Consider the following 10679-nt stretch of genomic DNA (forward strand, 5'->3'; position numbering starts at 1 on the left):
AGTGGCGAGGGAATGGATTTTGTGGCAGGGGCCAAAGACAATGGCTTCGGTTTTCCCAATGAGGAAATTTCTGCTCCTCCAGGACTGGATATCAGACCAGCAGTCTGACAACACAAAGGCAACGGAGAGGTCGAGAGTGGGAGTGGTGAGGTAGAGCTGGGTGTCGTCAGCGTACATGTGGAATCTGACGTGTTTTCAAATGATTTTGCCGAGTGTCAGCCTGTTGATGAGGAATAGGAGGGGGACTCCAGAGGTAACGGGGAAGGAAGTGAAGCCATTGCAGGAGATTCTCTGGCTACAACTGGACAGGTAAGAGTGGAACCAGGCAAGTGAAGTCCCATTCAGCTGGACAATGGAGGAGAGGCATTGGAAGAGAATGGTGTGATCAATTGTGTCTAAAGCTGCAGACAGGTCGAGAAGGAAGATGAGCGATAGTACACCTTGGTCACAGTCAAATAGAATGTCATTGGTGACTTTGATTAGGGCTGTTTCAGTGCTGTGGCTGGGGTAGAAACCTGATTGAAGAGGTTCAAACAAAGAGTTGTGGGAAAGATGGGCACGGATTTGGGAGGTGACAACACATTGAAAGACTTTGGAGAGGAAATAGAGATTGGAGATTGGATGGTTGTTTGGAAGGACAGAGGGGTTAAGGGTAGGTATTTTGATTGGGGGGGGGGTGATGATGGCAGATTTGATCGGGAGGGGGACAATACCTGAGGAAAGGGAACCGTTTACACTATCAGCTAGCATGGGAGCCAGGAAGGAAAGTTGGGTGGTCAGCAGTTTAGTGCAAATAGAATCATGAGAGCAACAACTGTTCCTGTCACGTTTTTCTGCTCCAGATTTCTCCCTGCCTCTCCCACAAACACCACATTGCCTAAATGGTCATCTTCAAGTGTGAGCCAAGAGAGTGAGTTTTGGTGATGGCTTCATCTGATGGCCAACAGGAGTCACTAGATAGCGATCAGGACCAAGAATTGGCATCTAGGTGAATTGTGGCATCCCTTATTACCAAAGTCAATGAATTCAGCATAAATTGGTGACTGCACCTAGGATTAGTTTAGTTTACAGATCACAGTTGCACACTAGGCAGCTGAGCCCTCGGGAGCACTATACCAGCGATCTTTCAGTAGTCTGCATTCTAAAAATAGCAGACATAGATAAATTCATAAGTGTTACTTTATGTAAGGTTGTTGAATGACAATATTAGCAATTCGTTCACCCATAGTGCTAAAAAATCTCTCAGTACAAGAAGGGTTAAGAGCACAGTCTTCATAGCACTTCTGGCTTTCATTTTAACAACAAATTCCCTGTAACAACAAATTCAATTAGGACCAAGTTTTCAGGCTTCTGTTCCTACTGAGAGGCAACCAGAAGTGAGGTAGCACTTTGGGAATAGAATGTTCTTATATGAGGTGTTTTATCAAGTACAATAACATCTCCCTCTTCCCTGCAGTGAAAAACCACTTTATCTAATAGAATGTTCACTCTTGAGGTTAGAAAATATGTCAAATTAAAGAAACAGTTTTGTGATTTAGAAATCTACTAGTGAGAGTGAAGATCATTCAGTCCAGAGGTGACAGATTCATATCTCAGCTAGGGTTACCTAACACTTAAAAATCCCATTGGTAATTGTGCAGCGATTCATCAGTTCTTGACCAGGCTGGTAAGTTAGCCACCTCACAATAGCTCAACGGTGGGAAGCCATGAAGAAAGTGCCAATGCCCAATTTGTCCTGCTGGTGCAATTGCTAAACAATCACAGAAGATGAAAATTGTTGGTTATTTAACCTGAAATTGCCAATGAGGTCACTGCAAAGAAGATATTGTATCTTGAAATGTGCCAAATCCTGGTAAGCAAGAATTTTTGTTTTGTGCAGATAATTAAAAGAGGAATTAGTGGGTGATAGGGTTAAAAGGCTCCAGGATAACCCAAAGCCACTTTCCTTAAAAGCAAATATTTTTCTCTGGCAGATTTTCTGTGTGACTGAGCAGCTTAGAGCATCCTTGATAATAATTTCACAGCAAGGTTTCCACTTTCTGCCATACTCATCATGATTTCTAATTGCAAACATCAGTAATAATGGCCCTAAGGGTACAAGACAGTGCACTTGACGATTGTGATCTCCCTATGTCTGGTACTTCTTGTGGGAACCGTAATATGTTAAATTTCTTTTTATTACTTTGTGTTGATTGCCACTAAATGTAACATTATTCAAATAAGTTCTTTAATGCAATAAATTGGTTCTGGACCATATAACTATTTCTTGCTTGGTTTCAGAACATTAAATATGAGAGGAACATAGGCAGACTTAGTGGTCAGTTGGATGAACTTTGAATAGTCTTCACAACAATGTATTTATTTGAATTAAATTTTGGTTAAATGTTTAGTATACATGTTTTCACCGTAGCTGCTAGACTGCACTAGCTGCTAGCCTGAGTTAGACAAAGAAAGAACTTGTATTTATATAGCACCCTCACGACCTCAGGAGGTCCCAAAGCACTTTACAGCCAATTATGTACTTTGGAAGTGTAGTCACTGTTGTAATGTAGGAAATGCGGCAGCCAATTTGTGCATAGCAAGGTCCCACATACAGCAATGAGATAAATGATCAGATCATCTGTTTTTCAGCGATGTTGGTTGAGGGATAAATATTGGCCAGGACACCGGGGAGAACTCCCCTGCTCTTCTTCAAAATAGTGCCATGGGACCTTTTATGTCCACAGGAGAGGGCAGACAGGGCCTCGGTTTAACATCTCATCCGAAAGATGGCACCTCTGACAGAGCAGCACTCCCTGGAGTATGAGCCTAGATTTTGTGCTCAAGTCTCTGGAGTGGGAATTAAACCCACGACCTTCTGACTCAAGAGGTGAGAGTGCTATACACTGAGCCATGGTTGACACAACTCTGGAGAGTGCATTTCTAAATCTCACATAGTAATGATTAATATTAGGAGGGGGGTGAAACTTCTATGCTGCAAGATACGGATTGTCAACAGCAAATGTCCAAAGATTTGAAAAAAATATTATGTGATGTGAAGCCACCACAATTTGTTTGATTGCTACTACACTCATTTTACCACTAAAATTTAACTTCTACATGGTAAGTTGTTTGTGTTTCATGATACCTCCGCAATCTTGGATTTCACCTTGAGCTCTCACCAAACTGAGAGTTCCTAAACAATTTTTAGACATAAATCAGTTTCTTTAAGAAGATATGTTTCAAAATCGGTAGGCCTGATGACTAATATTTCCATGGATATACAAATACAGAGTCAATGTTCTTTTCCAATTTGGGAATCTCATCTTTGCAATATGCACTTTGTTTGACTTCTCTTATTTTTGTTTTATAGTCTGGGGTTTGGTTATTGTTGGGTTTGGCCAGATGACATTGTGATTGGTATACTCCCTGAACATCAGCACTGAAAACTACTAACTTTGAAAGTTTAATTGCAATTATTCTTTCAGAAGAATTTTGTCTTTGGGGAGATCTATAAATCGCATTCTAAAATTTGGCCACAAGTCTTTATCTTTTTTTGCTTAATTTGTTTTTACTTTAGTAGTGGTTTCTGTTGGTGCAAATGCCTATTAAAGCAGTATTGGCACCAGGATAAGGAGTTTTGCAGGTAGGCTTGGTCCTGTGTGACCACTTGCAGAAGTATTTGCACTGCACATAGCAATTTTTACTGAACTGCCTTAATTTGTGTATGTATAATGTGTGTATATTTTTGTGTGTATATATATATATATATATATATATAGTATAATCCATAAGATGACATTAGCAGGCAGTTGACATTGCTGCATACACAATATTAAAAATTTCAAATTTTTTGAAAAACACTTTACTTAGTTTATTGTGGCCCTTTAATTATAGGGAAGTTGGTATTGCCTGAACATTGACAAAAATGCACATACCTTGAACTTAGTGAACAACATCCCTAAGATTGAAACACAATAGAGTAGATTTTCAACTTGCCGCCTGGCATAAAACTGACATTGCGGATCGGCCGCCCATTATCGAAACCGCCTAATTTTCATTTCCATTGCGCGGCCTATCTGCCACGCCAATTTTACGTGGATTCCTGTGGAATTCTCTACCACAGAAGGCAGTGGAGGCCAAGTCATTAGATGTATTCAAGAAGGAGATAGATACATTTCTTAATGCTAAAGGGATCAAGGGATATGGGGAAAAAGCGGGAACAGGGTACTGAGTTAGACGATCAGCTGTGATCATTTTGAATGGTGGAGCAGGCCTGAAGGGCCGAATGGCCTACTCTTGTTCCTATTTTCTATGTTTCTATGTTACATCTAGGCAGCAAGTTATAGAATCATAGAAAGGTTACAGCATGGAAGGAGGCCATTCGGCCCATCGAGTCCGTTCCAGCTCTCTGCAAGAGCAATCCAGCTAGTCCCACTCCCCCGCCCTTTCCCCGTAGCTCTGCAAATTTTTTTCTTTCAAGTTCTTATCCAGTTCCCTTTTGAAGGCCATGATTTAATTCATGCATTCTTTTGTTGGGAGCCATACATTTTTAATTTTCGATCCCTTCATTTTAAAATGATTCCCCCTGGTCTTGGTTTTCCCGAGAGGTGAGGTGGCTTACACTTGGACCCTCCAGCAATGCTGCTCCCTGATTCGCTGCCAGTAGTGGCTCGAAGACCACCTGAGTCACCTTTACCTGTACTACCCCTCTCCCTCCCTACAATAAGCAACCCAGTCTTGGCTGCTCAGCTCCATGTGCGAGATTTGGACTGTGAGGAATGCTCACCCACTGGTCTCTCCGCAGGAGAAACAAACCAGTCTGCTGCCCAAAATCCAGTGTGTTTCAAAAACAACACTTACATTGCTTTTAAAGGGTTTATTTTCCAGGATAACTGGAATTCTTAAAATAAACTATCCATAATTAAAGAGGCATTAAGATCAAACAAACAAGTCTATCCAATGACTTCCAATTAATATAACAGAGTTTGAAATGTCCTACAGTTAGTCTCAATTATAAACCGATGAAGATGTAATAATGTTATCTAATGATACATAAGCAGTATACATAAACTAATTAACCATTGCTAAAAACACTACATTACCACAGCAACTGTCATGTTGTACATGTTAAGCCTTAATCTCACAATACGAAGAATGTCTTGGCTCCTACATCGTGCTAACCCAACCTTGCAGTCTGTATAGCTATCTGAAAATAATAAGAAAACAAACTGTTAGTGAATTTACAGGAAAATGAGTTGAAACAACAATTCAAGCTTGTGGTTCAGGTAACATCCACAGACTTAATTTTACTTATTGTTACATCATCTAAACCCATCAAATGAACAGTAATCTTGGGCATCAGTCACAGCAAGCTGTTGTTCTTTAAGCTCTCACTCTCTCTCACTCTTTTGGTATGTCCCTCCCCTCCTTTCTCCTTATACTCAAGGTGCACTACTTATTCAGTAGCTCTTGGCTTGAATCACAGAGGCATAAATAGCTCACCGTTCATCAATGGCGTCCTCTCAAACCGCCGGCAAGGACAGGGAACAAGTTCGCGAATGCACACGTGCACTAAAACCAGAAAATCGTGAACTTGCTCCCATTGGTTCGCGGTGGTTTCACAGCTGCGAATTAAAGGGCCACCTACGCTACAATCAATAAAATCATTAAACATTCGTAAACTTACCCAACCGCCCAGCCGGATCGAAGTTACCTATGCCACCAAAAGGTATGCTGGAAAATACCAGCTCTACACTACTTGTATTAAAAGCGCGATGACTGTTAATGACTGCGAAACAACAAAAAATTAAATTTTAAAAATGTGCAATGTCATATTATTCTTCTTTTAATATTTTTTGATCATTAAAAAAAATTAAAATTAATTTTTTTTAAAAAAATTTACTTCTAACTTCTGTAAGTTTAATTAAATTAAATCATTTGCTTGGCTTTTGATAATAAAATGTGTTAATTTTTTATTTAAACTAACATACAGAAGTTAACTGTGAAGGAATGATCTCTACTTGCCTGCTTGTGGGCGCGACTTCTCTTGACAGATTCTGTGGGCATGGCTTCCATTCCCACAGTTTCTATCGGATCCGAATGAACCTGTGCTGAAATCACAGCGCTGAACTTAAAAAAAGAAATTGAAAAGGGAGAAGTGGACATCAGAGACCACGAGGTAAGTTTCTTCATAGTCTTTGTCTGTAAAATGTGCGGGCAGCCTTACCATGCTGTTCGGAGCAAGTTCCGGCCCACAGTTTTAGACCCCACTGCTGAAAATATCTCAGAAGAGTAGCTCCCTTTTAATTACTGTTCGCCATACCTACCTTCTTTACATATGTGCAATATTATATTTGACCATATTTAGAGAAGGGATGAAAGAGAAAGGAATGAAAGAATTAAGCAAACAAAATTCCACCAGTCCTTTGATAGTTAAAGCTGCTCCTCTAGTGCAATTTAACCTGGCAGTCATGTGTAAAAATCCAATCACATCATGGCACTATTCATTGAAATTGTCAGAAATCTGACAGTTAGGTGAGACCGTGTGAACCTGAAAGGATGGTTCTTTTCTGCCTGGTTAGACTGATACACTACAATAGATTCTTACGAGAAGACTGATAATTAACTGGCCATATCAACCATAAGTCAAATTGTAGTGCAAGTCTCAACAAGGACTTGGCTGATGTCTGTCAGAATATAGCTGCTCCAGTAATCTTATTAATTAAAAGGTCTGAGAGCCTAATGTTAGCAACTTTAATACTTTATTAAAAAATATAAGATTAGCCGATTTTCTACTTTACCTTATATTGATACATCAATCATAGTAAACACATAAGTGATATTCGTCCGCACTAGTTACGTGCCCTGATGTTGAGGTCTTCATTTCCAGCTGACCACTTTACATCAGTATGCTCTCACATATTCAGGGCTCCAAAAGACCAGTTCAAGAAGATAGAATGAGTCATTGGAACAGACAAGTGGACGTCATATCTGGAAAAGATTAAAATCTGATGAAAATGGACCACAAGAAAAGAAGAGGGGATGAGGCATTTATGGCTGGGGCGGTGCTTGAAACATAGAGCTATTTTCCTCCCCCATCCCCTCTTCTATTGTGAACGGGGGGAGGCAGATCCCTCTAGAACTACACTAAAGAAAGAACTTGCATTTGTATAGCACCTTTCATGTCCTCAGGATTTTGCAATGTGCCTTCAAAGCCAATTAAGGATTTTAAAATGTAGTCACTGTTGTAATGCAGGCAAATGGAGCTGCCAAATTTGTGCACAAGATCCCACAAACAGCAATGAGATAAATAACCATTGTATTGTAGTGATGTTGGTTGAGGGATAAATGTTGGCTAGGACCAGGAAAACTCCGCTACTTTTCTACAAATAGTGCCATAGGGTCTTTTACACCCATCTGAGGGCAGGTGGAGACTCAGTTTAACATCTCGTCTGAAAGACAGCATCTCCGACACTGGGGCACTCCCTCAGTGCTGCACTGAAGTGCCAACCTAAACTATGTGCTCATGTATCTGGAGTGACCTTTTAATTCAGAGTGCTATCACTAAGCTAAGGCTGGTACCTACCCCACCAAGCACAGCACCACAATAGATCCAGTATGGACAGAGAAAACTAGGACTATTGCACTCCACCCTCTTCTCACGCACATCAAAAACACAAATAACTTTAACCAGAGAGATGAAGGGAATGCACAATTTTCTCCAGTTGAGCCACTTTCTATAATGCCAGATAACTAGAAGGTAACATGTCTCCCCCAAAACAACGAGACTAAATATTCCATTGCTGAGTTCTATGGGATATTCATAGAAAGATTCAAGACACAATGAGGTGGGTCCACCACAATACAGATACAATACAGTCTTGGGTGCAGTCTTGAATTATATTATCTAACTTAATTTACCTTACAGCTTCAGGCTTCTCATCCTCCTTTTTCCCCCATTAACAAGTGATGTAGGAACAGGTTTTTCGCATCTGGAAAATGAATGACAAAAATATTAACCAGGCTAGAGAAGGAAATTGCATTTATATAGCATTTTATCACCTCTTTCAGAAATGTTTCACAAGCAATGGATTCTTTGTTTTTGAAAGTGCAGCCATAGTTGTTATGTTGCCATTTTGTGCAGAGCAACATCCCACAAAAACAGGCAGGGCCTTGGTTTAATATTTCTGAAGGGTGGCACCTCTGATGATGCAGCATTTCCTTAGTACTGCCCTGAAGTGTCAGCCTAGATTATGTGCTCAGGCCTGGCTTAGCTGCATTTGAAAAGCTGGATGCAAGTTTGGCACAGTTTGTCATGCCAGAATCTTGTGCACTTTGAGGCTTAAAGGCTGCTACTTTTAATGTCCTTACTTCTGTAGGTGCTGCAAATGTTGTTTACTGCTGAAAACTTTTGCTTCCTTTCAATCCCAATGCTTCCACCCCTCCCGTTTTAAGTGCTGCTGCAAGCTCATCCAAATCGGTTGTCCATTGGATTTCTTGCCCCCATATCGGTGAGCCAAATTAATGTTAACAAGGCCTAGCCACGAAAATGGTATGGGCCCCACTCCAATTCATTCTGGCACCACCCACCCGATATGTGCTCAAACCAAAAATTGCTCCACTCAATTATTCTGCTGTTGAAGTGAGTGTGTCCCTTTAAGGCCACAAAGTTTAATTTAAGTTAAGTATGGGTTAGTTCATTCGGCTATTCGGGCTGCAGATCAGAACCTCTTTTTTTATTGGAAGGCCAATAAAGACTGAAATTCAACTTCAGTTGGGGTGCAAATCAGGCAGTAACGGATAAGCCGCCATTTTACACCCCACTTGATTTTCTTTGCCACTGAAGTCACTGGAAAGGAAAATCTGCAGCTGCTGTCTTCGTTTCTTTATACTTTTGTTTAAGTGTGACGGAGAAATTTGCATTAGACAGTGTATAACTTCTGAAGTGCGATGGACATCTGAAGTGTGACAGACATGAAGTGCACACCTATGTAAAGGTTTTATGTTATAGAAATGAGCTTCTGAGAGCTTGGGAGTTGTAACGTTTGTCTGGATAGTTTTTTTTAACATCTAGCACTTTGCAGATTGAAGAAATTGTTCTCTTTTAGCAAGTTAAAAGATTCAGAAGATAACTGTAGGAAATATTTATAGTTTAACATTTGTTTCATGTCTACACTGCATGATGTGATAAATGGTCTACAGGCAATATAAACAACTTAAAATCTTCAAGCAAATCTTTCAAAGTAGAGGTGTGACCTATTCAGGAATAATCTTTCTATAAGTGATTTTAGCCCAAGATAACATTGCTAATAGCTCATTCGATGAAATATTCTGTACATAATAACCTCAATTTTAACTGGGGGTGAGGGGTGATTGTGGGGCGACATGAGGCCCAGGCCATTTTAACTCTCGGAGGCCACAGATTTGTGTTTAGGGTTAAAAAATAGTACAATTATAGTGCAGTTCCTACATCGACAATTAAACACAAATCTTCCCCATTGCTAGGAAAATAATCATCTGTACCTCATGCCTGAAATGCTGAGCTTGATTACTGATAATGAGAAGTTTTCACCAGCTGCCGTAGAGTTCTTGTACCTGATTCTGGTGTCTTCTGAGAGTACTTTAGTTGTTATTGCTGTGACCTCCACTACAAAAATCATTTAATGCCTCTTACTTCTGTTATACAATTAATTTTACAACTGAGCTGAAGTAAATTTGGCATGATAGTCCTAGGATTCAGCAGCCAAATCATATTCTGCGCTTTGAAACCTCCCTATCTGCTTACCACATTGGCTGCTCCAGTGTTTGTGCTGCCAAGTAAAAAGGGCCGCACACATGCTGGGAGTGGTGCATTCCATGTAGAGGCACATATACCCTATAGATGATGCAGCACCTACATGAATGCAAATGTGGGACTTTGATTTTCAGAGGAAAACAGAGGGCTACTTACTGACTTTGGCAGTGACATATTAATCAACATTCTCAATGAAATCACTAAACTTAGTCATAACTTTACTCATTTTATATTAGAAATCTCAAAACAATCTTTCTCCACACAAGTCTGTCTGAGGTGGCATTCCATGAGGTTACCAGTATGTGTTTAATATTTCTCTGGCTTTTAAGCATGTTTCATCTCGGTATACAACCTGTGTAGATGCTGCCATTTTTCTGCCTATCAAAATCTTTCTCCTGATAGAATTTCACTCTTTGCTGCTGTGGTAAACAAATAAAGTTTGGAATTTGTGCAGCCCAAGTATTTATTTGTAAAATCTCAGCTGCCAAAAAGATAGAATTTAACACAAAGACTGGTTGTCTCTGAGGTATAAATTCAACTCCTGGCCAATATAGTAGTTTACGTAGTAAATAGAATCTCTTCTCTCTATCTGCCTCTGATTCTCTCATACTCACTCTCTTCAGCTCTCCTGCTGTTTCTCTCCGGTGACTAACTTTTTCTGGTGGACAGTGATTGATTTTTAGTTTGTCAGGGAGCTTTCATCCACAATAAAATTAAAGCCTAAAGCCTGTAATAGCCAGACCACAGAGACTGCACGAAATGACTTTTCTAATACCTATTTGCACTCCTGGCAGGATACAAGAATATGGTTGTTATCTGATAGCAATCCATCTCTCATTTCTAGCCTAACAGGCGCTCTTGTCTCTTTTTCTCTATCAATACAACAAAGGTCAGTACTCCTCTG

The 10679-nt window shown here is 40.1% G+C and overlaps 1 long non-coding RNA gene across 1 annotated transcript; it reads right to left on the reverse strand.

Moving 5' to 3' along the window:
- Positions 1–4979: 4979 nt before the first annotated feature.
- LOC137344470 (uncharacterized) lies at positions 4980–9668 on the reverse strand. The gene is made up of 4 exons (XR_010968366.1): positions 9505–9668; positions 7903–7973; positions 6783–6972; positions 4980–5188 (listed from the first exon to the last, which is right to left on the reverse strand). It is a non-coding gene; the product is annotated as an uncharacterized lncRNA (long non-coding RNA).
- Between the last annotated feature and the right edge of the window lie 1011 nt (positions 9669–10679).

This window comes from Heptranchias perlo, chromosome 27 (assembly GCF_035084215.1).
Source record: "Heptranchias perlo isolate sHepPer1 chromosome 27, sHepPer1.hap1, whole genome shotgun sequence".
NCBI lineage: Eukaryota > Metazoa > Chordata > Chondrichthyes > Hexanchiformes > Hexanchidae > Heptranchias > Heptranchias perlo.